This window comes from Orbicella faveolata, unplaced genomic scaffold, assembly GCF_042242905.1.
Source record: "Orbicella faveolata isolate gen_17 unplaced genomic scaffold, um_ofav_v1 contig_52, whole genome shotgun sequence".
Classification (NCBI taxonomy): Eukaryota; Metazoa; Cnidaria; class Anthozoa; order Scleractinia; family Merulinidae; genus Orbicella; species Orbicella faveolata.
In genome coordinates, this window is record NW_028301583.1 from 18,205 (window position 1) to 42,500 (window position 24,296).

Here is a 24,296-nt window from a genome sequence, read left to right on the forward strand (position 1 = left end):
GAAGGCCTTTAATTGCTGTTGTGATGAATTTCCAATTACGTCTCGGCTACTTAACCGAGAGATTCCAAAGCCAGCTAAGACTTCAAATCACAAAAGGGGCGATTCTCCAATGGTCAGTCATCAAAGCCACATTCAAGAGATTGCCTCCAGTGTGCTGCTCAGTGTTGCAGTGCTGTAATCAAACAAGAAAATGTTCTAATATGCTGTCAACTTGCTGGAAAAATAATTTCAAAAAAAAAGAAAACATTTCGAAAACAGAGGGATCAATGATGTGGAGGCGTATGGAAATCTTCTCTGAAGAGTCCAGTCCCAAAATGGCTCCAAAAGTCTACAACACGGCGTATTCCCAGGTGGTCACCCAGCCAGGTACTGACGCCGCCCAACAGGACTTGACTTCGGTGATCGGACGAGAACCGGTACGTTCCCTGTGGTGTGGTCGTAGACGAAAGAAACAACTCAAACCTTGCCCAATTGCTTGGACTCTCTTTTAAGTCTCTTAGAAGGAAGGCCTTTAATTGCTGTTGTGATGAATTTCCAATTACGTCTCGGCTACTTAACCGAGAGATTCCAAAGCCAGCTAAGACTTCAAATCACAAAAGGGGCGATTCTCCAATGGTCAGTCATCAAAGCCACATTCAAGAGATTGCCTCCAGTGTGCTGCTCAGTGTTGCAGTGCTGTAATCAAACAAGAAAATGTTCTAATATGCTGTCAACTTGCTGGAAAAGTAATTTCAAAAAAAAAGAAAACATTTCGAAAACAGAGGGATCAATGATGTGGAGGCGTATGGAAATCTTCTCTGAAGAGTCCAGTCCCAAAATGGCTCCAAAAGTCTACAACACGGCGTATTCCCAGGTGGTCACCCAGCCAGGTACTGACGCCGCCCAACAGGACTTGACTTCGGTGATCGGACGAGAACCGGTACGTTCCCTGTGGTGTGGTCGTAGACGAAAGAAACAACTCAAACCTTGCCCAATTGCTTGGACTCTCTTTTAAGTCTCTTAGAAGGAAGGCCTTTAATTGCTGTTGTGATGAATTTCCAATTACGTCTCGGCTACTTAACCGAGAGATTCCAAAGCCAGCTAAGACTTCAAATCACAAAAGGGGCGATTCTCCAATGGTCAGTCATCAAAGCCACATTCAAGAGATTGCCTCCAGTGTGCTGCTCAGTGTTGCAGTGCTGTAATCAAACAAGAAAATGTTCTAATATGCTGTCAACTTGCTGGAAAAATAATTTCAAAAAAAAAGAAAACATTTCGAAAACAGAGGGATCAATGATGTGGAGGCGTATGGAAATCTTCTCTGAAGAGTCCAGTCCCAAAATGGCTCCAAAAGTCTACAACACGGCGTATTCCCAGGTGGTCACCCAGCCAGGTACTGACGCCGCCCAACAGGACTTGACTTCGGTGATCGGACGAGAACCGGTACGTTCCCTGTGGTGTGGTCGTAGACGAAAGAAACAACTCAAACCTTGCCCAATTGCTTGGACTCTCTTTTAAGTCTCTTAGAAGGAAGGCCTTTAATTGCTGTTGTGATGAATTTCCAATTACGTCTCGGCTACTTAACCGAGAGATTCCAAAGCCAGCTAAGACTTCAAATCACAAAAGGGGCGATTCTCCAATGGTCAGTCATCAAAGCCACATTCAAGAGATTGCCTCCAGTGTGCTGCTCAGTGTTGCAGTGCTGTAATCAAACAAGAAAATGTTCTAATATGCTGTCAACTTGCTGGAAAAATGATTTCAAAAAAAAAGAAAACATTTCGAAAACAGAGGGATCAATGATGTGGAGGCGTATGGAAATCTTCTCTGAAGAGTCCAGTCCCAAAATGGCTCCAAAAGTCTACAACACGGCGTATTCCCAGGTGGTCACCCAGCCAGGTACTGACGCCGCCCAACAGGACTTGACTTCGGTGATCGGACGAGAACCGGTACGTTCCCTGTGGTGTGGTCGTAGACGAAAGAAACAACTCAAACCTTGCCCAATTGCTTGGACTCTCTTTTAAGTCTCTTAGAAGGAAGGCCTTTAATTGCTGTTGTGATGAATTTCCAATTACGTCTCGGCTACTTAACCGAGAGATTCCAAAGCCAGCTAAGACTTCAAATCACAAAAGGGGCGATTCTCCAATGGTCAGTCATCAAAGCCACATTCAAGAGATTGCCTCCAGTGTGCTGCTCAGTGTTGCAGTGCTGTAATCAAACAAGAAAATGTTCTAATATGCTGTCAACTTGCTGGAAAAATAATTTCAAAAAAAAAGAAAACATTTCGAAAACAGAGGGATCAATGATGTGGAGGCGTATGGAAATCTTCTCTGAAGAGTCCAGTCCCAAAATGGCTCCAAAAGTCTACAACACGGCGTATTCCCAGGTGGTCACCCAGCCAGGTACTGACGCCGCCCAACAGGACTTGACTTCGGTGATCGGACGAGAACCGGTACGTTCCCTGTGGTGTGGTCGTAGACGAAAGAAACAACTCAAACCTTGCCCAATTGCTTGGACTCTCTTTTAAGTCTCTTAGAAGGAAGGCCTTTAATTGCTGTTGTGATGAATTTCCAATTACGTCTCGGCTACTTAACCGAGAGATTCCAAAGCCAGCTAAGACTTCAAATCACAAAAGGGGCGATTCTCCAATGGTCAGTCATCAAAGCCACATTCAAGAGATTGCCTCCAGTGTGCTGCTCAGTGTTGCAGTGCTGTAATCAAACAAGAAAATGTTCTAATATGCTGTCAACTTGCTGGAAAAATAATTTCAAAAAAAAAGAAAACATTTCGAAAACAGAGGGATCAATGATGTGGAGGCGTATGGAAATCTTCTCTGAAGAGTCCAGTCCCAAAATGGCTCCAAAAGTCTACAACACGGCGTATTCCCAGGTGGTCACCCAGCCAGGTACTGACGCCGCCCAACAGGACTTGACTTCGGTGATCGGACGAGAACCGGTACGTTCCCTGTGGTGTGGTCGTAGACGAAAGAAACAACTCAAACCTTGCCCAATTGCTTGGACTCTCTTTTAAGTCTCTTAGAAGGAAGGCCTTTAATTGCTGTTGTGATGAATTTCCAATTACGTCTCGGCTACTTAACCGAGAGATTCCAAAGCCAGCTAAGACTTCAAATCACAAAAGGGGCGATTCTCCAATGGTCAGTCATCAAAGCCACATTCAAGAGATTGCCTCCAGTGTGCTGCTCAGTGTTGCAGTGCTGTAATCAAACAAGAAAATGTTCTAATATGCTGTCAACTTGCTGGAAAAATAATTTCAAAAAAAAAGAAAACATTTCGAAAACAGAGGGATCAATGATGTGGAGGCGTATGGAAATCTTCTCTGAAGAGTCCAGTCCCAAAATGGCTCCAAAAGTCTACAACACGGCGTATTCCCAGGTGGTCACCCAGCCAGGTACTGACGCCGCCCAACAGGACTTGACTTCGGTGATCGGACGAGAACCGGTACGTTCCCTGTGGTGTGGTCGTAGACGAAAGAAACAACTCAAACCTTGCCCAATTGCTTGGACTCTCTTTTAAGTCTCTTAGAAGGAAGGCCTTTAATTGCTGTTGTGATGAATTTCCAATTACGTCTCGGCTACTTAACCGAGAGATTCCAAAGCCAGCTAAGACTTCAAATCACAAAAGGGGCGATTCTCCAATGGTCAGTCATCAAAGCCACATTCAAGAGATTGCCTCCAGTGTGCTGCTCAGTGTTGCAGTGCTGTAATCAAACAAGAAAATGTTCTAATATGCTGTCAACTTGCTGGAAAAATAATTTCAAAAAAAAAGAAAACATTTCGAAAACAGAGGGATCAATGATGTGGAGGCGTATGGAAATCTTCTCTGAAGAGTCCAGTCCCAAAATGGCTCCAAAAGTCTACAACACGGCGTATTCCCAGGTGGTCACCCAGCCAGGTACTGACGCCGCCCAACAGGACTTGACTTCGGTGATCGGACGAGAACCGGTACGTTCCCTGTGGTGTGGTCGTAGACGAAAGAAACAACTCAAACCTTGCCCAATTGCTTGGACTCTCTTTTAAGTCTCTTAGAAGGAAGGCCTTTAATTGCTGTTGTGATGAATTTCCAATTACGTCTCGGCTACTTAACCGAGAGATTCCAAAGCCAGCTAAGACTTCAAATCACAAAAGGGGCGATTCTCCAATGGTCAGTCATCAAAGCCACATTCAAGAGATTGCCTCCAGTGTGCTGCTCAGTGTTGCAGTGCTGTAATCAAACAAGAAAATGTTCTAATATGCTGTCAACTTGCTGGAAAAATAATTTCAAAAAAAAAGAAAACATTTCGAAAACAGAGGGATCAATGATGTGGAGGCGTATGGAAATCTTCTCTGAAGAGTCCAGTCCCAAAATGGCTCCAAAAGTCTACAACACGGCGTATTCCCAGGTGGTCACCCAGCCAGGTACTGACGCCGCCCAACAGGACTTGACTTCGGTGATCGGACGAGAACCGGTACGTTCCCTGTGGTGTGGTCGTAGACGAAAGAAACAACTCAAACCTTGCCCAATTGCTTGGACTCTCTTTTAAGTCTCTTAGAAGGAAGGCCTTTAATTGCTGTTGTGATGAATTTCCAATTACGTCTCGGCTACTTAACCGAGAGATTCCAAAGCCAGCTAAGACTTCAAATCACAAAAGGGGCGATTCTCCAATGGTCAGTCATCAAAGCCACATTCAAGAGATTGCCTCCAGTGTGCTGCTCAGTGTTGCAGTGCTGTAATCAAACAAGAAAATGTTCTAATATGCTGTCAACTTGCTGGAAAAATAATTTCAAAAAAAAAGAAAACATTTCGAAAACAGAGGGATCAATGATGTGGAGGCGTATGGAAATCTTCTCTGAAGAGTCCAGTCCCAAAATGGCTCCAAAAGTCTACAACACGGCGTATTCCCAGGTGGTCACCCAGCCAGGTACTGACGCCGCCCAACAGGACTTGACTTCGGTGATCGGACGAGAACCGGTACGTTCCCTGTGGTGTGGTCGTAGACGAAAGAAACAACTCAAACCTTGCCCAATTGCTTGGACTCTCTTTTAAGTCTCTTAGAAGGAAGGCCTTTAATTGCTGTTGTGATGAATTTCCAATTACGTCTCGGCTACTTAACCGAGAGATTCCAAAGCCAGCTAAGACTTCAAATCACAAAAGGGGCGATTCTCCAATGGTCAGTCATCAAAGCCACATTCAAGAGATTGCCTCCAGTGTGCTGCTCAGTGTTGCAGTGCTGTAATCAAACAAGAAAATGTTCTAATATGCTGTCAACTTGCTGGAAAAATAATTTCAAAAAAAAAGAAAACATTTCGAAAACAGAGGGATCAATGATGTGGAGGCGTATGGAAATCTTCTCTGAAGAGTCCAGTCCCAAAATGGCTCCAAAAGTCTACAACACGGCGTATTCCCAGGTGGTCACCCAGCCAGGTACTGACGCCGCCCAACAGGACTTGACTTCGGTGATCGGACGAGAACCGGTACGTTCCCTGTGGTGTGGTCGTAGACGAAAGAAACAACTCAAACCTTGCCCAATTGCTTGGACTCTCTTTTAAGTCTCTTAGAAGGAAGGCCTTTAATTGCTGTTGTGATGAATTTCCAATTACGTCTCGGCTACTTAACCGAGAGATTCCAAAGCCAGCTAAGACTTCAAATCACAAAAGGGGCGATTCTCCAATGGTCAGTCATCAAAGCCACATTCAAGAGATTGCCTCCAGTGTGCTGCTCAGTGTTGCAGTGCTGTAATCAAACAAGAAAATGTTCTAATATGCTGTCAACTTGCTGGAAAAATAATTTCAAAAAAAAAGAAAACATTTCGAAAACAGAGGGATCAATGATGTGGAGGCGTATGGAAATCTTCTCTGAAGAGTCCAGTCCCAAAATGGCTCCAAAAGTCTACAACACGGCGTATTCCCAGGTGGTCACCCAGCCAGGTACTGACGCCGCCCAACAGGACTTGACTTCGGTGATCGGACGAGAACCGGTACGTTCCCTGTGGTGTGGTCGTAGACGAAAGAAACAACTCAAACCTTGCCCAATTGCTTGGACTCTCTTTTAAGTCTCTTAGAAGGAAGGCCTTTAATTGCTGTTGTGATGAATTTCCAATTACGTCTCGGCTACTTAACCGAGAGATTCCAAAGCCAGCTAAGACTTCAAATCACAAAAGGGGCGATTCTCCAATGGTCAGTCATCAAAGCCACATTCAAGAGATTGCCTCCAGTGTGCTGCTCAGTGTTGCAGTGCTGTAATCAAACAAGAAAATGTTCTAATATGCTGTCAACTTGCTGGAAAAATAATTTCAAAAAAAAAGAAAACATTTCGAAAACAGAGGGATCAATGATGTGGAGGCGTATGGAAATCTTCTCTGAAGAGTCCAGTCCCAAAATGGCTCCAAAAGTCTACAACACGGCGTATTCCCAGGTGGTCACCCAGCCAGGTACTGACGCCGCCCAACAGGACTTGACTTCGGTGATCGGACGAGAACCGGTACGTTCCCTGTGGTGTGGTCGTAGACGAAAGAAACAACTCAAACCTTGCCCAATTGCTTGGACTCTCTTTTAAGTCTCTTAGAAGGAAGGCCTTTAATTGCTGTTGTGATGAATTTCCAATTACGTCTCGGCTACTTAACCGAGAGATTCCAAAGCCAGCTAAGACTTCAAATCACAAAAGGGGCGATTCTCCAATGGTCAGTCATCAAAGCCACATTCAAGAGATTGCCTCCAGTGTGCTGCTCAGTGTTGCAGTGCTGTAATCAAACAAGAAAATGTTCTAATATGCTGTCAACTTGCTGGAAAAATAATTTCAAAAAAAAAGAAAACATTTCGAAAACAGAGGGATCAATGATGTGGAGGCGTATGGAAATCTTCTCTGAAGAGTCCAGTCCCAAAATGGCTCCAAAAGTCTACAACACGGCGTATTCCCAGGTGGTCACCCAGCCAGGTACTGACGCCGCCCAACAGGACTTGACTTCGGTGATCGGACGAGAACCGGTACGTTCCCTGTGGTGTGGTCGTAGACGAAAGAAACAACTCAAACCTTGCCCAATTGCTTGGACTCTCTTTTAAGTCTCTTAGAAGGAAGGCCTTTAATTGCTGTTGTGATGAATTTCCAATTACGTCTCGGCTACTTAACCGAGAGATTCCAAAGCCAGCTAAGACTTCAAATCACAAAAGGGGCGATTCTCCAATGGTCAGTCATCAAAGCCACATTCAAGAGATTGCCTCCAGTGTGCTGCTCAGTGTTGCAGTGCTGTAATCAAACAAGAAAATGTTCTAATATGCTGTCAACTTGCTGGAAAAATAATTTCAAAAAAAAAGAAAACATTTCGAAAACAGAGGGATCAATGATGTGGAGGCGTATGGAAATCTTCTCTGAAGAGTCCAGTCCCAAAATGGCTCCAAAAGTCTACAACACGGCGTATTCCCAGGTGGTCACCCAGCCAGGTACTGACGCCGCCCAACAGGACTTGACTTCGGTGATCGGACGAGAACCGGTACGTTCCCTGTGGTGTGGTCGTAGACGAAAGAAACAACTCAAACCTTGCCCAATTGCTTGGACTCTCTTTTAAGTCTCTTAGAAGGAAGGCCTTTAATTGCTGTTGTGATGAATTTCCAATTACGTCTCGGCTACTTAACCGAGAGATTCCAAAGCCAGCTAAGACTTCAAATCACAAAAGGGGCGATTCTCCAATGGTCAGTCATCAAAGCCACATTCAAGAGATTGCCTCCAGTGTGCTGCTCAGTGTTGCAGTGCTGTAATCAAACAAGAAAATGTTCTAATATGCTGTCAACTTGCTGGAAAAATAATTTCAAAAAAAAAGAAAACATTTCGAAAACAGAGGGATCAATGATGTGGAGGCGTATGGAAATCTTCTCTGAAGAGTCCAGTCCCAAAATGGCTCCAAAAGTCTACAACACGGCGTATTCCCAGGTGGTCACCCAGCCAGGTACTGACGCCGCCCAACAGGACTTGACTTCGGTGATCGGACGAGAACCGGTACGTTCCCTGTGGTGTGGTCGTAGACGAAAGAAACAACTCAAACCTTGCCCAATTGCTTGGACTCTCTTTTAAGTCTCTTAGAAGGAAGGCCTTTAATTGCTGTTGTGATGAATTTCCAATTACGTCTCGGCTACTTAACCGAGAGATTCCAAAGCCAGCTAAGACTTCAAATCACAAAAGGGGCGATTCTCCAATGGTCAGTCATCAAAGCCACATTCAAGAGATTGCCTCCAGTGTGCTGCTCAGTGTTGCAGTGCTGTAATCAAACAAGAAAATGTTCTAATATGCTGTCAACTTGCTGGAAAAATAATTTCAAAAAAAAAGAAAACATTTCGAAAACAGAGGGATCAATGATGTGGAGGCGTATGGAAATCTTCTCTGAAGAGTCCAGTCCCAAAATGGCTCCAAAAGTCTACAACACGGCGTATTCCCAGGTGGTCACCCAGCCAGGTACTGACGCCGCCCAACAGGACTTGACTTCGGTGATCGGACGAGAACCGGTACGTTCCCTGTGGTGTGGTCGTAGACGAAAGAAACAACTCAAACCTTGCCCAATTGCTTGGACTCTCTTTTAAGTCTCTTAGAAGGAAGGCCTTTAATTGCTGTTGTGATGAATTTCCAATTACGTCTGCCTGTATTTAGTTTTATTTTTAGGCCACAAAACGTTTATTGAGCTCTAGCGCAATGCATTCCGGGAAGGTTTTTCCTACTTACGTAAGGGAAGACATGGCGGTTGTTTGAAGAAATTATACTTTATAAGTCTAAAATGAGTTCTCGCTTTTTAAACTTTGACGCTGGCATTGTTTGGGAAATGGGCTGCAAATCACGAAAGGATTGTTTTCTTGGGGAAGAACTGCTCTGGGACTTTGCTGCCTGGATCGATCTGACTACAAACGCCGATACCTCGATTGTATCAGTTTGTTCAAAGATGATAGCACAGTTTGGTTCTTTAAAACGTGCTGATGACTTGCGGGTCTATCAAGGCTTTATGATGTCTCTCAACCACCAGGCAGGGATGTAAGGTATTTTAAAAGAGCACTTAAGACTACGATATATATATGTCTTTAGTGTTTGATTATGGTATTTTCTTTGGCGCTCCATCAATCTCAAGGGGCGTGTTAAAAACACGAAATGGCGAAATAGTACTAAAGATAAGAGCTAAAGTTATAAGATATTACCGTTCCACTGAAATCTCCATCTGTTGCCGAATGTATTCTGTCGATTAATCCAGAGAAATAAAAGAAACATCTACAGTTACAAATTCGCCATCTCAAACCTTTGGGTAATTTGGATTCCAGTCTCTCTTTGTTAACAGGGCGCGGTTTGAGACGCCTAGGATTTTCTTGATCAAAATGGCGGTGTTTAGTTTTGACATCGGAAGAAAACGAATTGTTTATCTCGTCTTTACCATCAAGCAGCGGCTATGACAAAAAGGCGAGACAGAGGCGTTTGTTCATGTGCTTCAGTGAAGCCCATCAATGAAAAGTTTTAAACTTACTTCCCGCGTGTCGGCGGATCTAGAAAAGGTAATATTATAGGCTTTCCTTGTCTCACTACAGAAAACTACAAAAATGATAACTTAAAAAATTACTCATGTGTATGCCCCTTATGATTATTTTCTTTAATTTGTCGGGATTTATTTACCTGTACTTACAGTCCAAGTTGCTAACCATTTCATTTCTAAAAGGGGGTTTGACTAATTGCGGAAAAAACAATCTTGCACAAGAAAATTAGGAGAAGGAAATCTTATACAAGTAAGCATTGGAAAAGTGGTAAAGGAAGTGGAAAACAAATTAATTACACAAGTACCAATGAAAATTCTTCCTTGGAAGGAAGTGTCCACATCCCCACCCCTCTCCCCCTGAACTCAAAAATTAAATGCTCCGTCCCCAAACGGAATAAATCGGGCAACAATTACAACTTTTATTGGAGCGGTTATATCTTCTAACGTTGGCTCTTATCTTTAGTACCATTTCACCATTTCACCATTTCGCCGTTTTGCTATTTCGTCATTTCGCCATTTCGTGTTTTAAACACGCCCAATCTCACGTGTTGTGTTTTACCTCACAATGGCCGATGGAAATAACCTGTTTCCCAGATCCCCATTCTATTTCCTATTTTCCTTTGACTTACAAGGAGACAGCTAAAATTATGTGGGATCTGATTTTGACTTTGAACACTATAAACAGAAGCTACATCTACGTATCGTATTGGCACCCAGACAGATTTTTTTCCAAAAATGTGCAATTGCGTGGAAAAAAGCCAGGTTAGTGTTTGAAATATAATTTGTAGTCAATTCACTGAGCTTGGGGTGAATCAGAGCCAGACTGGACAGTGCGCGACAAACTTTCTTTTCTGGCCTTGACAGATGAATTTATTTCTGAAGACGGTGAGACTATTATCGGTGGGGAGTTTAACTACATCGGAAACATGAGGCCCGGTAAAATAGGCGGAGATCAGAATGGAAGACCATTGACTGCAGCATAATATTTCACAAGCCTGCCGGACAGTACTTGTAGAGACTGTTCTTACTGCATGGCTCATTGTTTGTTTTCTGTATCTGTCTGGGTTTGCAAAACCATAGCCACAGAATTTGACTTGTCACTGATAATCTTGATACAATTCTGTCCTACAGCTAGCTTTCCACAAGGCTTATCGTAGCAGAAATAACAGCAAACAACTCTCCTGTATGCCTTTTGAGGCCAGGAAGACTAAATTCACCGTCGTTTGGTTGAATCATGAATTGTACAATTTAATTAAGAGTGCTTTTAACATGAAATTGGAGTCTAAATCAACACGAACGTACAGATATCAAAACCGCGGCGGAGAGCTAATCTATCGCTTTCTAAAGGCCTGCATCGTCCTAAATGGACTGAACAAGAGCTTCCTACGTCGAGAATCGATTGAACTTCAAACAAACTAGGCCATAGTTAGCAGTAAGCGAACACTCAACATGTTGTCGTTACGTCAATTATCGCCCGGAAGCCACGCAAATAAATTTCTTCCGCGCTAGCGAATCACGGACAGTCCTGTTAGTTAGCTAGGCCGAGAACGTCTAAAATTGATAAAACAAGGAAGTCCTACTCACGATCAGCGCTTGACCTCATGTTCTTCACCCTAGTCGTAGCCGTTTTGCTCGCGAATAGCAATGTCCCGGATGTACATGAATTTTGTCGAGCGCGGAACGGCCGTATCCAGATTTCAACAGATTTTTTTCTAAGTCTTTAGCTACATCAAAATTCAGAGCAAATGACGCCAACAGCAGCTAGAAATGTTTAGTCCATTGCACGTCTAAGCCCTAAATTGATGTGGCTAAAGAGTTTTGCTGTCTAAAGCAAGCACAACATTATCGCCACAGGGCAAAAACGGCCTACTGTTACGGGACTAAATGCGACCCGTACAGTGTACACATCTCAGGCCTGCCTCACGTACGATAATGGACGATGCTTGCTAGCAAATCGTTAGACTTGCGCCTTCATTGGACTTGATGATGTCCTCGGGCAGACTTCCTTTAGACAGCAAATACAGAACGCTAATCGGTCGGCTCCTTGTCGGAGTCACCGCGCGAACTGAATTCAGACGAGTGTAGCCTGGGCTAAGCTTAACACAAATTGAAAAGGGGGTGGGGAGGGGGGTCGATAAATAATGAAAAAAAAAAAACCTAAATAAATGAAACATGCGGCAAGGAGTTTCTACATTTCATGCTAGGTAAGATTTACAAGCTGCTGTTATAGCGAGAGCAAAAATAATTTTAAAAAAAACAAACAAAGAAATAAATCAAAAAAACACTTGATTCAATCTTTAACACCGTTTTCATAAATCAAGACATATATTTCAGGGAACAAGACTGGATGACCCAGAAAGGTCGAAAAACGAGCGTGTCTAATTTTCTGTCGATCTTTGTAAAGCATCTAGAGTCAAACTAGGGAATTCCCTGAGCAGTTTCGGACATTCTATGCCAATATATGTCTGAATTTATGAAAACCGTGTTAAAAACTTTGCACCAATATAACGGGCATGTTTTTGGAAAATCGGTCAGATATATATTTTAAAACACTTACACACGTACATTTATTTTATATTTTATTAATTATTAGATAAGTAATCGTAGTTAGGTGTCCCCAGTTAGTATTCATTGTATGCTAGCGACTTCGACACCTTAATAAAGTTCTTATCTTATCTTATCTTATCTTGTCTTGTCTTGTCTTGTCTTTACAAACAATCACTTCGCAATTCAATTCATGTGATGTTTGGCGTGATCGCTACAAAGATGCACGAACTTTCACGTGGATCGGGCATCACCTTACGGATGGTTCTCTTATTCGCAATTCGCACACGTATCGACAAGTTTCTAATTACCAAGACAATGAATCAATTTGTTATGGACAGCTCCATTCCCACATTCTGATCATTATTATCTTTGTTAATTTTGAAGTTATACGAGGCCCTGGATACTGACACTTTAATAGGGGAATCCTTGTTTACAATATTTGCCTCATTAGAATAAGCAATTCAGTTTCTGATGGAGCTACAAATAAATCAGTTCTGAATATTGAAAGGTCATGGTGCGATTAACTCTGGCAAAGAATATGAGCCTGTTGTATTGGACACTTCTTGTGCGACACGGGTGTAGAAACTCAAAATTTTACAAATTAGCGCTCTTGCCACCCAGAAATTTTGCAGTTTTTGAAAGACAATATCTCGTTGAGTATTACACCCAAAGAACTAAAAATTTCACCATGTATTAAAGTTTACTAGCTCTTTAGCTGCCTGGAGTCAATTCATATCTAAAATGTTTCCTTTTGTACGCAAAATCGTATGCAAATGAGCAAAAATGTAAACAATGACGTTAGCATGAATCCCCTATAGTGAATTGCATGCTTTCTAACGCAGCGTTCGAGGTCCAAATAAAACACTTCTGGACTGATTGGCAAAAGAAATACTACCGAAACAGGTAGAGTGTTTTTTCCGGGGTTTTTTCGAGGACGGGCGAAACAGTTGCCGTTAGCGACAAACGAGAACGTTTTGGGTCACATGGCCTGAAGCCATCAAATGAAAAGTCAAACGCACGCGAGCATATTCCTTCGCGCGGTCTGTGGCTCGGTTCTTCCAGCCTGAGTTTTTCCCACGCGCTTCTTCTCATGATCAGTCGTCGATCTTTCGCTCTGATTGTTACTTAGTAGTGCAACATGATACAGATAAAAGTTTTTTATAACACTTCTTTTCCCGAAGATCGATGTGAAGTGATAACGACGGACGAGAATGAGGTGGCGACTTGCGATGATCTTATGCAAATCGTACGGGATAAATTAGAGTGTTTAGGAACGTGAAGGAATGTGATCACGTGCGCTTACCTATTTGGCGTCAGTTTTAGACCACGTGGGCTTAATTCAAATACGCTTCTTGACAACGGCAACTGTTTCGCGCGTCTCTCTACGGGTCCGCAAAGGCTATCTTTAAAACAGGGAACGGGGAATCGGGGAATGGGAATGGGAATGGGAATGGGAATGGGAATGGGAATGGAAATGGAGAACGGGAACGGGGAACGGGAATGGGGAACGGGAATGGGGAACGGGAATGGGGAACGAGGAACGGGAATGGGGAACGGGAATGGGGAACGGGAATGGGGAACGGGGAACGGGGAACGGGGAACGGGGAACGGGGAATCTTTAAAATGGGGAATCTTTAAAAGCGGGAATCTTTAAAACGGGGAATCTTTAAAATGGGGAATCTTTAAAATGGGGAATCTTTAAAAGCGGGAATCTTTAAAATGGGGAATCTTTAAAAGCGGGAATCTTTAAAATGGGGAATCTTTAAAAGCGGGAATCTTTAAAACGGGGAATCTTTAAAATGGGGAATCTTTAAAAGCGGGAATCTTTAAAATGGGGAATCTTTAGAAGCGGGAATCTTTAAAACGGGGAATCTTTAAAATGGGGAATCTTTAAAAGCGGGAATCTTTAAAACGGGGAATCTTTAAAATGGGGAATCTTTAAAATGGGGAATCTTTAAAAGCGGGAATCTTTAAAATGGGGAATCTTTAAAAGCGGGAATCTTTAAAATGGGGAATCTTTAAAAGCGGGAATCTTTAAAACGGGGAATCTTTAAAATGGGGAATCTTTAAAATGGGGAATCTTTAAAAGCGGGAATCTTTAAAATGGGGAATCTTTAAAAGCGGGAATCTTTAAAATGGGGAATCTTTAAAAGCGGGAATCTTTATTAAAAGCGGGTGATTTCTTGTCAACCACTGTTTTGACTTTCCGTTCTTGTTCCTGGTTTTTGTGATAAAAACGTCTTCAAACGACCCTTCCCCTATCACATCTTGTTCGCTGAGATCATTCCACTTAAACTGTGGAAGACCTTCAAAGCGACCGATTCTTTCCTCTTTAAAGTGAATGCGATGGGCACTTTGAAATTGTCTTCGCATGACTGCATGGCGTAGAAAGAGGTATCATTAAGGACGCAATGACGGATTATACGCGAAATTCGCCGTCACATCGTTCGGGCATCGAGCATCGAACTGCTTTATTGCCGGTTTTCAGTGTCATGCTATTCAAAATAAACAAAATCAAAATCAAAACAGTTCAAATGATAAAGTCCAGAATCTTGAAGAGAAAGAAGGTAAATATGCAATGACTTTCGCTAAGATTCAGGTCACAGCAATGTTTCTTACGCAAGACATGTGGAGAAATTTTTTACCCAAATTTATAGAGATTTTGATGGAGACGCCATGCTGGCGCCCATCCGGATGGCGGCCGGAAACCAACAGAAACATCTGTCACTGAGTTTTGCTACAAAAGCGTGAATTTATCTCTTCAGGAACTCAAAAACATTTTAAAAATAATACTTTTTCTAATACATGAACTGTTCAGATAGCCAAATTCCCCGAAATAAGTCACTCTTTTAACCAACATGACAGCTTTCTTGTCCGTCATGTAAATGCCGCGTCACGCAAAAGATTAGAAATTCAAGCGCATTATAACCAAGAACCCACTTGGAGCAAAAATTTGTATGACTATTAGTTTTCAGCTGCTCTTACAAATCATGAAAGCAAAATCTCAGGATGATTGATAGTTTTGTAGTTTGAATTTTAGCGACGTCATGTGAGGGGACTGTTGATTTATCGATTAAACAATCAAAAACGTGTTTTCCCTGCCATGTATTTGTCGTTAAGTCGTAAGTCCTTCCATTAGCACATGATAAGGCTACGACAAATATCCATCGCTGCGAAACTAAACGTCACAGTCCGGAGTTAAGATAAATCCAGGCGGTTAGATTCTTTGGTCGGTCTAGCGGATCTCAGAGTGAGAATCGAGATTTGAACCGCTCCACTATCCCGCTAAACCGATGTGCTTTAATAGCGTGCAATAAAATTACAATGAATAAATTCCACAACTGTCTCTGTACCTGTTGAGTTGATACATGTGAGAGAATAAATAGCTTCCGGTGGGAAACTGAGAGATTCTCGTTCACTTTTCAGTAAAGATTAACGCTATTAAATATTCCCCACTTTAAAGATTACCCGTTTTAAAGATTCCCCATTTTAAAGATTCCCGCTTTTAAAGATTCCCGCTTTTAAAGATTCCCCATTTTAAAGATTCCCGCTTCTAAAGATTCCCCGTTTTAAAGATTCCCGCTTTTAAAGATTCCCCGTTTTAAAGATTCCCGCTTTTAAAGATTCCCCGTTTTAAAGATTCCCGCTTTTAAAGATTCCCCATTTTAAAGATTCCCGCTTTTAAAGATTCCCGCTTTTAAAGATTCCCCATTTTAAAGATTCCTGCTTTTAAAGATTCCCCATTTTAAAGATTCCCCGTTCCCCGTTCCCCGTTCCCCGTTCCCCGTTCCCCGTTCCCCGTTCCCCGTTCCCCGTTCTCCGTTCCCCGTTCCCCGTTCCCCGTTCCCCGTTCCCCGTTCCCCGTTCCCCGTTCCCCGTTCCCCGTTCCCCGTTCCCCGTTCCCCATTCCTATTCTCCTATTCCCCTATTCCCCGATTCCCCCTTCCCTGTTTTAAAGATAGCCGGTCCGCAAATGATCCCCATATTGGACCGCAAATGGCAAATGATCCGATCAAAAAATAAGGAATGGCATGGATTTATATCAGAGGAAGGTGAGAACATGTACAAGAATTATGAACTAAAAAAAACGTTTTATCATTTTACAAAAAAATATTCCACAGTTGCTGTTTTGTTCTTCGAAGGGTACAGATCGTTTTCACTGTCACGCAATAAAAAAAATAATAAATCGAAAACCAACCAATAGGAAAAGCTAAGAAATTGTGATGTACGCTATAGAAGATAGCTAAATAAGACACTTCTCCAAGTTTTAGGCCTGTACGTTTCCCCAAACTTCAGATATTTGTCGTAAATGTTTCCCAGAAATTTCCAGAGCCCAGAAAGAAAACGGCATGGTGGTGTACATCCGTGGTACACCAATATGGCGGCCGGAATATAGTGTAAACATCTGGAACTTACTTTGGCTTTCTGGGCGACTGATTATCAGCACTAAACAAACAGGCATTTACATAAACACTTTTCTTAATGCTCTAACTTCTAACAAGGCTCAAAATCATGAGATAAGTATATATTTTTCAACAAACTCGATCGCAGCCTTGGGTCACGCAGCCTCCATAACCCTGAAATTCAAAATGCTCTGGTTTCCAAACGAAGCACGCTAATTGTAAACAGATATAAATATACCGCCTCTTATGCCTGATGAGGATAAAAACACGTCACGTGAAGACGATCTATTGAATTAGAAGTCTTAGAAAAACACATACTTGTAAACATTCTCGAAATCCCGGTGGAGATAGTATCAAACATCTATTAAACAGCTAATTGTCAAAACGAAGCGCAAGCCTTGGCTTTGCTTGGTCATGAAGCTGAACTTCATAACCATAGCTTGGAATTTTGGCTTCTTAGAATACTCAAGTAGTCATTTCCGAGGAATTAAAGCCAAAATACGACCAAGGAAAAATTACAAAATAAATTTGTTCAAATTTCCAGTGCTACACACTAGGTGTTTTACAGAGTGATAAAGCGTTGTAGGCTTGTGGGTCTACTCAGGTGACAGCGTCTTCCGTAATAGTTGCTTCATGGTTAGATTTTAGTTTAAAACTTTAGACGAGTGGCGTTAATGGCTGATAAAATGTGATTTAACTATAACACCGAAATATCAATGTTTAACAAAGGAGGATATGTAGCGTATGTTGCACTGATCATAACTTTACTGAGAATTGCAAAGAAATGCAAGCCAAGTTGATGATTGAGTGGTGATATTCATAACATCCTAGTTAGCAACAAAATTTAGACGAAAGTATGAAAAAAAGCAAGTTGTAAGCCATTACAATTATAAGATGGCTTTAATAAAAACATCGGTATTCACGTACGCTAATTCCCTATCCACACAATCCCACCATCCATGCCATTCGTTATTTTTTTATTAGGATCATTTGCGGTCCAATATGGGGATCATTTGCGGTCCGGGATCATTTGCGGTCCTGGGATCATTTGCGGACCCGTACATCTCTGAAAAAATAGTCTACCTGTTTCAGTAGTAAGTTTCCTTTTGAACTTTTCATAAAGGAAGACAAACGTTTCTTGAAACCCACTGCCGATTCGAACTTAATTTTATGATTTCTTGGGGTATGGTCAGCCACAAAGTAATTGTTGTATTAGCTGGTTGATCCTCAGAGTTTTTTAAAACGCTTAAAACGTTTAAAAACGTTTCTTCCCACCTTCTCGGCTGCTACATCAAAGGACGATGATTACGATCGAGAATGACATCGTTGCAGGCGACGTACTTCTTTGGTTACGTGGAAACTTTAACGATTCCTTCGGATCCATCGGGAATGGTTACCATTTGTTTTGCCTTTTTTTTTTTTGTTTTTTTTCGTAAAGCGCGCCTGTGTCAACTTAGCGAAGGTACCGCAATCGGGCCGAAAGTAAAATGGAATGCGTAGATCTCTGTAATTTTCATTTCTGCTGCGCATTCAGTTTTTGTCAGCCAACGAAAAAAATTCGAATTTTTTTTGGTGTGTACTATTTTAGTGCTACCCTCTTTAAATAAAGTCTTTACTTACTTACTTACCAGGGGCGGGGGAGAAGACTCCTGAAAATTTCGTATAGGCATCATCCAACAAAAAATGACGTCACATCCGGTTAAAACTGTGTTTCGCGGCTCGTTTCACAAAGCGAGAAAATGGCGTTTCGATTACTCGCGATTTCCCTCTATTTGTAAACCATCAGTTTCGTTTCATTTTATATTGAGGATGGAAAGATGTTGCAGACACATTAGTTCGACTTTTTAAGCAAAAATTTCGGGAAAAGAGAAAAGTTTATTATTGTTTTGACGCAAAATAACGGAGAGCCTTCCGTCATCGTCGGGCGAATTTTACACATTTGCAAAACTGGTGTTGTTCCGACTTTTGGTTCTTGTTGTTCGTGATTTAGTGATAACAATAAGTGCAATAGCCTATAATGTTAACAACAACCTGGATGAAGTATTGCTGGCCATAGTTTGCACTGTGTACTACGGGAACATAATTAACAGAAGCCGTTTAGCTCCGAAAGTCGCTGTCACCAGAGCTTTTGTTGCTCTTGGCTCACGTGTATTGGTAGAGGAGACAAGCTGGATCGCATGCTGAAGGTCAGTATCCCACATTCCTACATTTCTCGTTGAAGATTGTTGCTCTCAGTAAGATACAATACATATGTATCGGTAGTTTGGGGTCATCAGTCTCTTTCTCTTTGGCGAGTGCTTTTAAAACGCCCAGTAAAAACTTGATTCACCGCATGGAAACTTGTGCCTCGCTGGATCGAAATTCGAGCAAGATTTTTAAGTTCTAGTCCTCTTTAAAAGTAATTAAATCAATTATTCAAATCCAAGCCATCAGAGGGAATCTGCCATTGAAGCTGCCCAAAGTTAAGGTCCTGTTTATGGACCTTCCCCTTTGAAAATCGTGGGGGTGTTCTTTGAGGCAACACAGGTCCCATTTGTATGGTCTCGGGTACCCGGGATAACCCTCCCCCTGAGGCAACTTTATCAAGTGTTTGTATGAGAAAATGTAGCCCATGTAGGCCGAGTAAAAGTTGACCCTGCATGATTATTCGTAACTCTTATTGAATAATCAAATGTGCAACTATCCCTCTTTGTTTAAGTTTCCCTCACTCATTTGATCAGAGTGGGTTTTGCTGAGTTAATTTTCTCTTCTTTGATACAAATTGCTGTTTTAAATCTTAAATCTAGGCATTACGTGACACTCGCCATGCCGAGAGTTGTTCCAGTTAGGTGAGCCAAAGTGTTAATGTATACTCAAAGAAAAGTTGTTGGTTACTTTAGCTGCCAAGGTGAGTCAACTTGCCCACCTGAATTGTCTCACCCCCAAGTCTGGTTCGTCATCCTCGTGTAAACGGTTGGTTGAATTTTGCAAAGAAATAAGTGAAAAGTTAGCTCTGCCAGGGTAACTCGGGGAAAGGGTTGTCTCTGGTACACAAGAGCTATTCTATTTTATTTCCATTTTCCCTCTTCCTCTTCCAACTGGTTATACAAAATATACTGTCCAAAATCTTTATGGGTACTGGTGTTTGAGAGTGTCATCTTTATCACTATTGTGGAATGTACCTCACCATACGGCCACCCCCATTAACACAGCCACCTAGTTATTATGGCCACTCTATTCTGGCTCAAACAAAAGCTCAGTCGGTCATTTTCTTATTTATTAATTATACAGTCAGATTTTTGTGACCTGTTGGTGACCAGATTAACAGAATTCTGGCACATTGTAGGAGTAATTTATATACAATTTACAACAAGCAACAGTTATCATTTTGTTAGTGAAGTCCCATGCATATATGTAACTCTTGATTATTTTGAGATTTTATCTTTATTATGTCATCAAGGCAATAATATTTTGATTCCTGCTCCAGCGGTAAGGGGGGGGGGGGGGGGGGGGGACTCTCCTCTATGTGCTATATACAGCTGTGCAGCCCCAAAGGGTATGGTTATTCAGTCGTTTTGGTCATAAATACTCTAGGGTAAGGCTTTTGCCCTCTAGTCTTTAATTTGTTATGTTTTTTAGAATAAGCTACCTCAATTTTCATCATTATTGATAAGACCATCAACAAGAGTCCTTCAAAACTTATGTTTAGGGCAACTGTAGCAGTCGCAACAGTCGTAAATGGAGTAGGGAAAATCACAGATTTTGGTCATAAATAGGTTAAGAGTTTAACTTTTGTGAAGAGGGCTGCACTGACCCCCACCCAATTTTTCTGGGATGTACAAAACACATTTCCTTAGCAGTTACTACAGTCTTGCTTTAGTAAATCAAAATAGTACTTGCTGCCAGGTACTTTATAAAAGTATAACCCCTCCAGAAGCCTTCACAAAGTACATGTAATATCAGGTGCTAACAATTTTTTTTGCAGCTGATTAAAATTTGGTACTAAATTGTACTGAACTGGTGCAGATTTAATATACATTATATTTTGTCACACTTAGTTCACTTATTTTAAGACTACTCAGCAGCAACTAGTACCTCTTGTATGACCATGCAGTAACAGTATATTCCAATCAAAAAAAAAAGTACATGTATATGTATTACTATGCTGCCTGGAAGAGTGTGTAGAGAGAGCACACAGTGCAGTGCCCTACTGTATGTCTTTTGTTAGGTATAATAATCTTAAATTTAGAAGACTCATATTGATCTTAGAATTCACAAAAAGGTTGATTTCTTGACAACTCTCCTTTAGCTGTGTCACTTCATAATAAATTAGCAGTTTGGTATGTTGTAGCATAGAACTTTAATTAATTAAGTTATCGCACCGGTATCACAGAGGTCATGGGTTAGAATCCAGTTCACACCTAATTTTTTTTTTCAGGCTATAATTTCACCTTTGCTTAAGTTGTGTATAGTATGTTGCAATGATCAATCATGTCTTTATAAGTTGATCAATGTATATATGTCCCACTGACTTATACTTCAACATTTTATCTTAAAGTTTGTTTATTTGTTTTATTGTGTGGTTCTAGAAAATGTCCATACCCACCCCAAGGAGATTATTGGAAATTCCAGGGATGGGGAGGGTCTCAAAAGTCAAACTTTTTAAAGAAAAGTATTAATAAAAATTGGAATTTCCATAGGGATGGGATGGGGAGATCTCTGTTTAATAAATACATAAATAATATGTACAGACCCATTATCTGATGTGAAGACTGTGCAACATATCCTGGCCAACGAGTTGCCAAGGTGTAGCATCCTTGTTATCAATTTCAAGTACCAAATTAAAGAAGATCAGCATGTTAGATGGGAGAGGGGAATTTTTCAAAATATCATAGCCTAAAAATATAATTATATATTTTCCAAACTCAATCATGTTAGTAGTGTTAGTGTCTATATATTTATTTATTTATTTATTTATTAACGAATACCTGTGAAGAGATAGCCATACATTCTTGCAAATATTCTGGGAGTCTCCCACATACCAGTTAGATCATCCAGTCCCCCAGGAAAGTTATGAAATTTATTGTCCAAGTAAACTACTGAACCATGGGCTCCAGTGGGGACAGTGCTATTACGATGCAATTTGCAGATGTGCTACATAATATGAGCTTAACAGTTTTGTTACCATGGCAACAGACTACATTTCAGACCTTCCCTGATATTCTAGGCTTTTCTGGCCACCTCATGGCCTTGATTAATGTTTTTCAAGCTGAAAATCACTGCATTATTGAAATTGGGTTAGAGGCGACTGGAAAAGATTGAGTTGCCAATTGGGAACATATTTTTATAGCCATATTAGTGTGTTGCCTGTAGAACTATAAGGCTACCAAGTTTCAATGATCTCTGCTGTATATATGGTCTGCACTTGATGTAATATTGGGTTTGGTGTATGACATCATCAGTCCTCTCATTTGCATATATTTTACACATTTTAAACTTAAATATCTCCAGAATTAATGCAAATATTTGTTAAGGTAAACAGCATTTGTAATCTATAGCGGAATTCTATTTGATACTCCTAAAAATTCTGAATCAAGGGGTAAACATTTGATGATAGTAGTATGCCAAATCATTGAGTTGAATTTATGCTGCTGACATTTACATGTACTGTAAGGTGTTGAAGAGAATTTTGGAGGGGAATTTGGTGTGTTTATTGAATTGCCAGAGGTTGGTTGGCTGGTTTTGTTATTGCTTTGTCATTATCTTCCATGTATTTTTTTTTTAAAGCAGAGTGCTTGGTGGCAAAAGCAAAACTGACAATATTCTCACTTACCTGTGTTTCTAAAGTCATGCTTTTAGGTTTTTGGGGTCAATCTATCAGTAGTTGCACTGTCTTAAATTACAATAGAAAAGATGTGATATTAATTATGTAAGTTATACTTTGGTATCGTTCATACCAAAATTATAGTAAGTTTCTGGTTCAATGTTTGCCTCTGCATTAATTTGATTAAACTACTGTAGTTTATTTTTTAACGGAATTTAATTCTGTCAAAAGGGAGGTGGGAATCTGAGAACAATAGTGAACTAGACTAACAAATATACAGAAATCTACCACCATTGCTTTCATGGCTGAGTGGAGATGAATCTAAGTCAGACCAAAATTAGAAAAAAAATTACTGATTTATTGGAGGGTTGAAATGGGATCCTGGCTATGGGAGAGTAGGAATCGGGGCTGAGGGGGGTGGGTGGTGTGCTTGTGCATTTAAGAACCTCTCTGAAAGTGAAAACAAACTGTGGGTTTGAAAAGTTTAAAGCGGAGGTAAAAATTATACTTTAATATATCTTGTTTATTAAGGTGGTAATGAGCATAATACCCACTTAGGGTGAGTCATTGAAACAATGACATAATTTCTGTTTGTCTTTTCTTAGGTGGTCACCTCCTGGCATATACACCCCACACAGGCATACAATGTTATGATTTAGATGATGCAACCTGCTTTCCCATGTTTAACATACATGTAAGAGTATTGATCAGTGGACCAGTGTACAAGTGTGATTTCTCTACTGGTAATGAGAATTATAATAAAGATACAAAGCCACTCTGGTGTGATTTATTTAATTATTCCTTAATGGTAAAGTGAACCAGTTAAACCAAAGGTTGCACTCTGTAAGATCAGGTGTACAAAAATTAAATAGAAAATTTCACTACATCAATTTTATTAATTAAGTATACTTCTCTGCAAAATATAGTTGGTATGTTGTTGCACTGGTAAGAATATAATTTGGAAATTTTTTTTGGGAAATGTTTCCATTTAAAAATGTAGTTCAGATGCCACAACTATAGTTCTCCTTTCTGTGGTGTTTTCTTTTGTGGTAAATTGTGAAAACAAATTATGTTGACCTACATGTAAGTTAAAAAAATATACAAGTAGTAGCTCTTCTGAAAAAAAAAGTTAATTTGTTGTTGTTTCTTCCTGTTCATTTTTTCCTTGAACATTTTTATTTTCCTAATAAGTAGTTTAGCTAGCCATAAAAATGTTTTGTTGTCTCTGAGACCATTTTCAAGATAAAAAAGTGATTTGTATATAAAATTTGAATTTTTGGGGGTGGGGGTGGGGACCTTTTCAGAATTTCCCTACAAAGGTCACAAGGTACAAGGGAAGAGGCAAAAATAGAATTTTAAGTGTTAAAACATATTTTTTCATCATCAGTTTGGGCCTCTCTGTGAAGCTGCATAGTATACTTGAGGATCATGTTATACCCATTTTAATTCAAAATACAAATGGAAACTTGCATTGACAATCACTTAATCTCTTGGCACTGTTTTGTTTTTTAATAATTGCCTTTTTTCACAAAACAATAATTTGAACATCTTTGTTTCACAAGCTGGGATGGGGGGGGGGGGGGGGGGGAAAGGGGTATTCTACAAAGTTTTAAATGGAAAGGCCTTATCTCAAGGTCCATTACCCCTTACCCTTTTGTATACATTTGTACCATTTTGATAGAAATGGCACCTCTTTTGTCGACCTTACATTGCAAAAGGGTAAATGTACCCCTTTAACAAACCTATTAAAGAATACTGCATCCCTTTTCTATTCCCTTGGAAAGAAGTTAATAAATAATATTACAGAATCTCTTCATTCTGGCTGAGGAGAGTAAATGAGAGCTTTTCAACAACATTTTAGACCCAGAAGAATGGAATCCCTAAATGACAGATTTTCCTACCCTTTCATACACCTCAACTTGTGAAATCCCTATCATTAATTTTAGACCTGAAGCCTGAAAAAGGTACTCATCATGAGCTGAGCCTCCCCATATAGGTCATTACAGAGAGCCTTCCCACATACACAAGTCAGGAACTCTTGACAAGTACTGTAAGTAGATGCTGGCTTTAAGACT

The 24,296-nt window shown here is 40.8% G+C and overlaps 1 long non-coding RNA gene and 17 other non-coding genes across 18 annotated transcripts; 1 reads left to right on the top strand and 17 right to left on the bottom strand.

The window, feature by feature from the left end:
* Positions 1–325: 325 nt before the first annotated feature.
* Positions 326–444, bottom strand: LOC149095326 (5S ribosomal RNA). Its single transcript, XR_016205019.1, has one exon. It is a non-coding gene; the product is annotated as a 5S ribosomal RNA (ribosomal RNA).
* A 384-nt stretch (positions 445–828) lies between these two features.
* Positions 829–947, bottom strand: LOC149095327 (5S ribosomal RNA). The gene has a single exon (XR_016205020.1). It is a non-coding gene; the product is annotated as a 5S ribosomal RNA (ribosomal RNA).
* Positions 948–1,331: 384 nt separating this feature from the next.
* LOC149095328 (5S ribosomal RNA) lies at positions 1,332–1,450 on the bottom strand. Its single transcript, XR_016205021.1, has one exon. It is a non-coding gene; the product is annotated as a 5S ribosomal RNA (ribosomal RNA).
* Positions 1,451–1,834: 384 nt separating this feature from the next.
* LOC149095329 (5S ribosomal RNA) lies at positions 1,835–1,953 on the bottom strand. Its single transcript, XR_016205022.1, has one exon. It is a non-coding gene; the product is annotated as a 5S ribosomal RNA (ribosomal RNA).
* Positions 1,954–2,337: 384 nt separating this feature from the next.
* LOC149095330 (5S ribosomal RNA) lies at positions 2,338–2,456 on the bottom strand. The gene has a single exon (XR_016205023.1). It is a non-coding gene; the product is annotated as a 5S ribosomal RNA (ribosomal RNA).
* A 384-nt stretch (positions 2,457–2,840) lies between these two features.
* On the bottom strand, positions 2,841–2,959 carry LOC149095331 (5S ribosomal RNA). Its single transcript, XR_016205024.1, has one exon. It is a non-coding gene; the product is annotated as a 5S ribosomal RNA (ribosomal RNA).
* Positions 2,960–3,343: 384 nt separating this feature from the next.
* On the bottom strand, positions 3,344–3,462 carry LOC149095332 (5S ribosomal RNA). The gene has a single exon (XR_016205025.1). It is a non-coding gene; the product is annotated as a 5S ribosomal RNA (ribosomal RNA).
* A 384-nt stretch (positions 3,463–3,846) lies between these two features.
* Positions 3,847–3,965, bottom strand: LOC149095333 (5S ribosomal RNA). Its single transcript, XR_016205026.1, has one exon. It is a non-coding gene; the product is annotated as a 5S ribosomal RNA (ribosomal RNA).
* Positions 3,966–4,349: 384 nt separating this feature from the next.
* On the bottom strand, positions 4,350–4,468 carry LOC149095334 (5S ribosomal RNA). The gene has a single exon (XR_016205028.1). It is a non-coding gene; the product is annotated as a 5S ribosomal RNA (ribosomal RNA).
* Positions 4,469–4,852: 384 nt separating this feature from the next.
* LOC149095335 (5S ribosomal RNA) lies at positions 4,853–4,971 on the bottom strand. Its single transcript, XR_016205029.1, has one exon. It is a non-coding gene; the product is annotated as a 5S ribosomal RNA (ribosomal RNA).
* Positions 4,972–5,355: 384 nt separating this feature from the next.
* Positions 5,356–5,474, bottom strand: LOC149095336 (5S ribosomal RNA). Its single transcript, XR_016205030.1, has one exon. It is a non-coding gene; the product is annotated as a 5S ribosomal RNA (ribosomal RNA).
* A 384-nt stretch (positions 5,475–5,858) lies between these two features.
* LOC149095337 (5S ribosomal RNA) lies at positions 5,859–5,977 on the bottom strand. The gene has a single exon (XR_016205031.1). It is a non-coding gene; the product is annotated as a 5S ribosomal RNA (ribosomal RNA).
* A 384-nt stretch (positions 5,978–6,361) lies between these two features.
* LOC149095338 (5S ribosomal RNA) lies at positions 6,362–6,480 on the bottom strand. The gene has a single exon (XR_016205032.1). It is a non-coding gene; the product is annotated as a 5S ribosomal RNA (ribosomal RNA).
* A 384-nt stretch (positions 6,481–6,864) lies between these two features.
* Positions 6,865–6,983, bottom strand: LOC149095339 (5S ribosomal RNA). The gene has a single exon (XR_016204874.1). It is a non-coding gene; the product is annotated as a 5S ribosomal RNA (ribosomal RNA).
* Positions 6,984–7,367: 384 nt separating this feature from the next.
* LOC149095340 (5S ribosomal RNA) lies at positions 7,368–7,486 on the bottom strand. The gene has a single exon (XR_016204875.1). It is a non-coding gene; the product is annotated as a 5S ribosomal RNA (ribosomal RNA).
* A 384-nt stretch (positions 7,487–7,870) lies between these two features.
* LOC149095341 (5S ribosomal RNA) lies at positions 7,871–7,989 on the bottom strand. The gene has a single exon (XR_016204876.1). It is a non-coding gene; the product is annotated as a 5S ribosomal RNA (ribosomal RNA).
* A 384-nt stretch (positions 7,990–8,373) lies between these two features.
* On the bottom strand, positions 8,374–8,492 carry LOC149095342 (5S ribosomal RNA). Its single transcript, XR_016204877.1, has one exon. It is a non-coding gene; the product is annotated as a 5S ribosomal RNA (ribosomal RNA).
* Positions 8,493–17,776: 9,284 nt separating this feature from the next.
* Positions 17,777–19,509, top strand: LOC149095343 (uncharacterized). Its single transcript, XR_016204869.1, has 2 exons — positions 17,777–18,604; positions 19,205–19,509. It is a non-coding gene; the product is annotated as an uncharacterized LOC149095343 (long non-coding RNA).
* Positions 19,510–24,296: the final 4,787 nt, after the last annotated feature.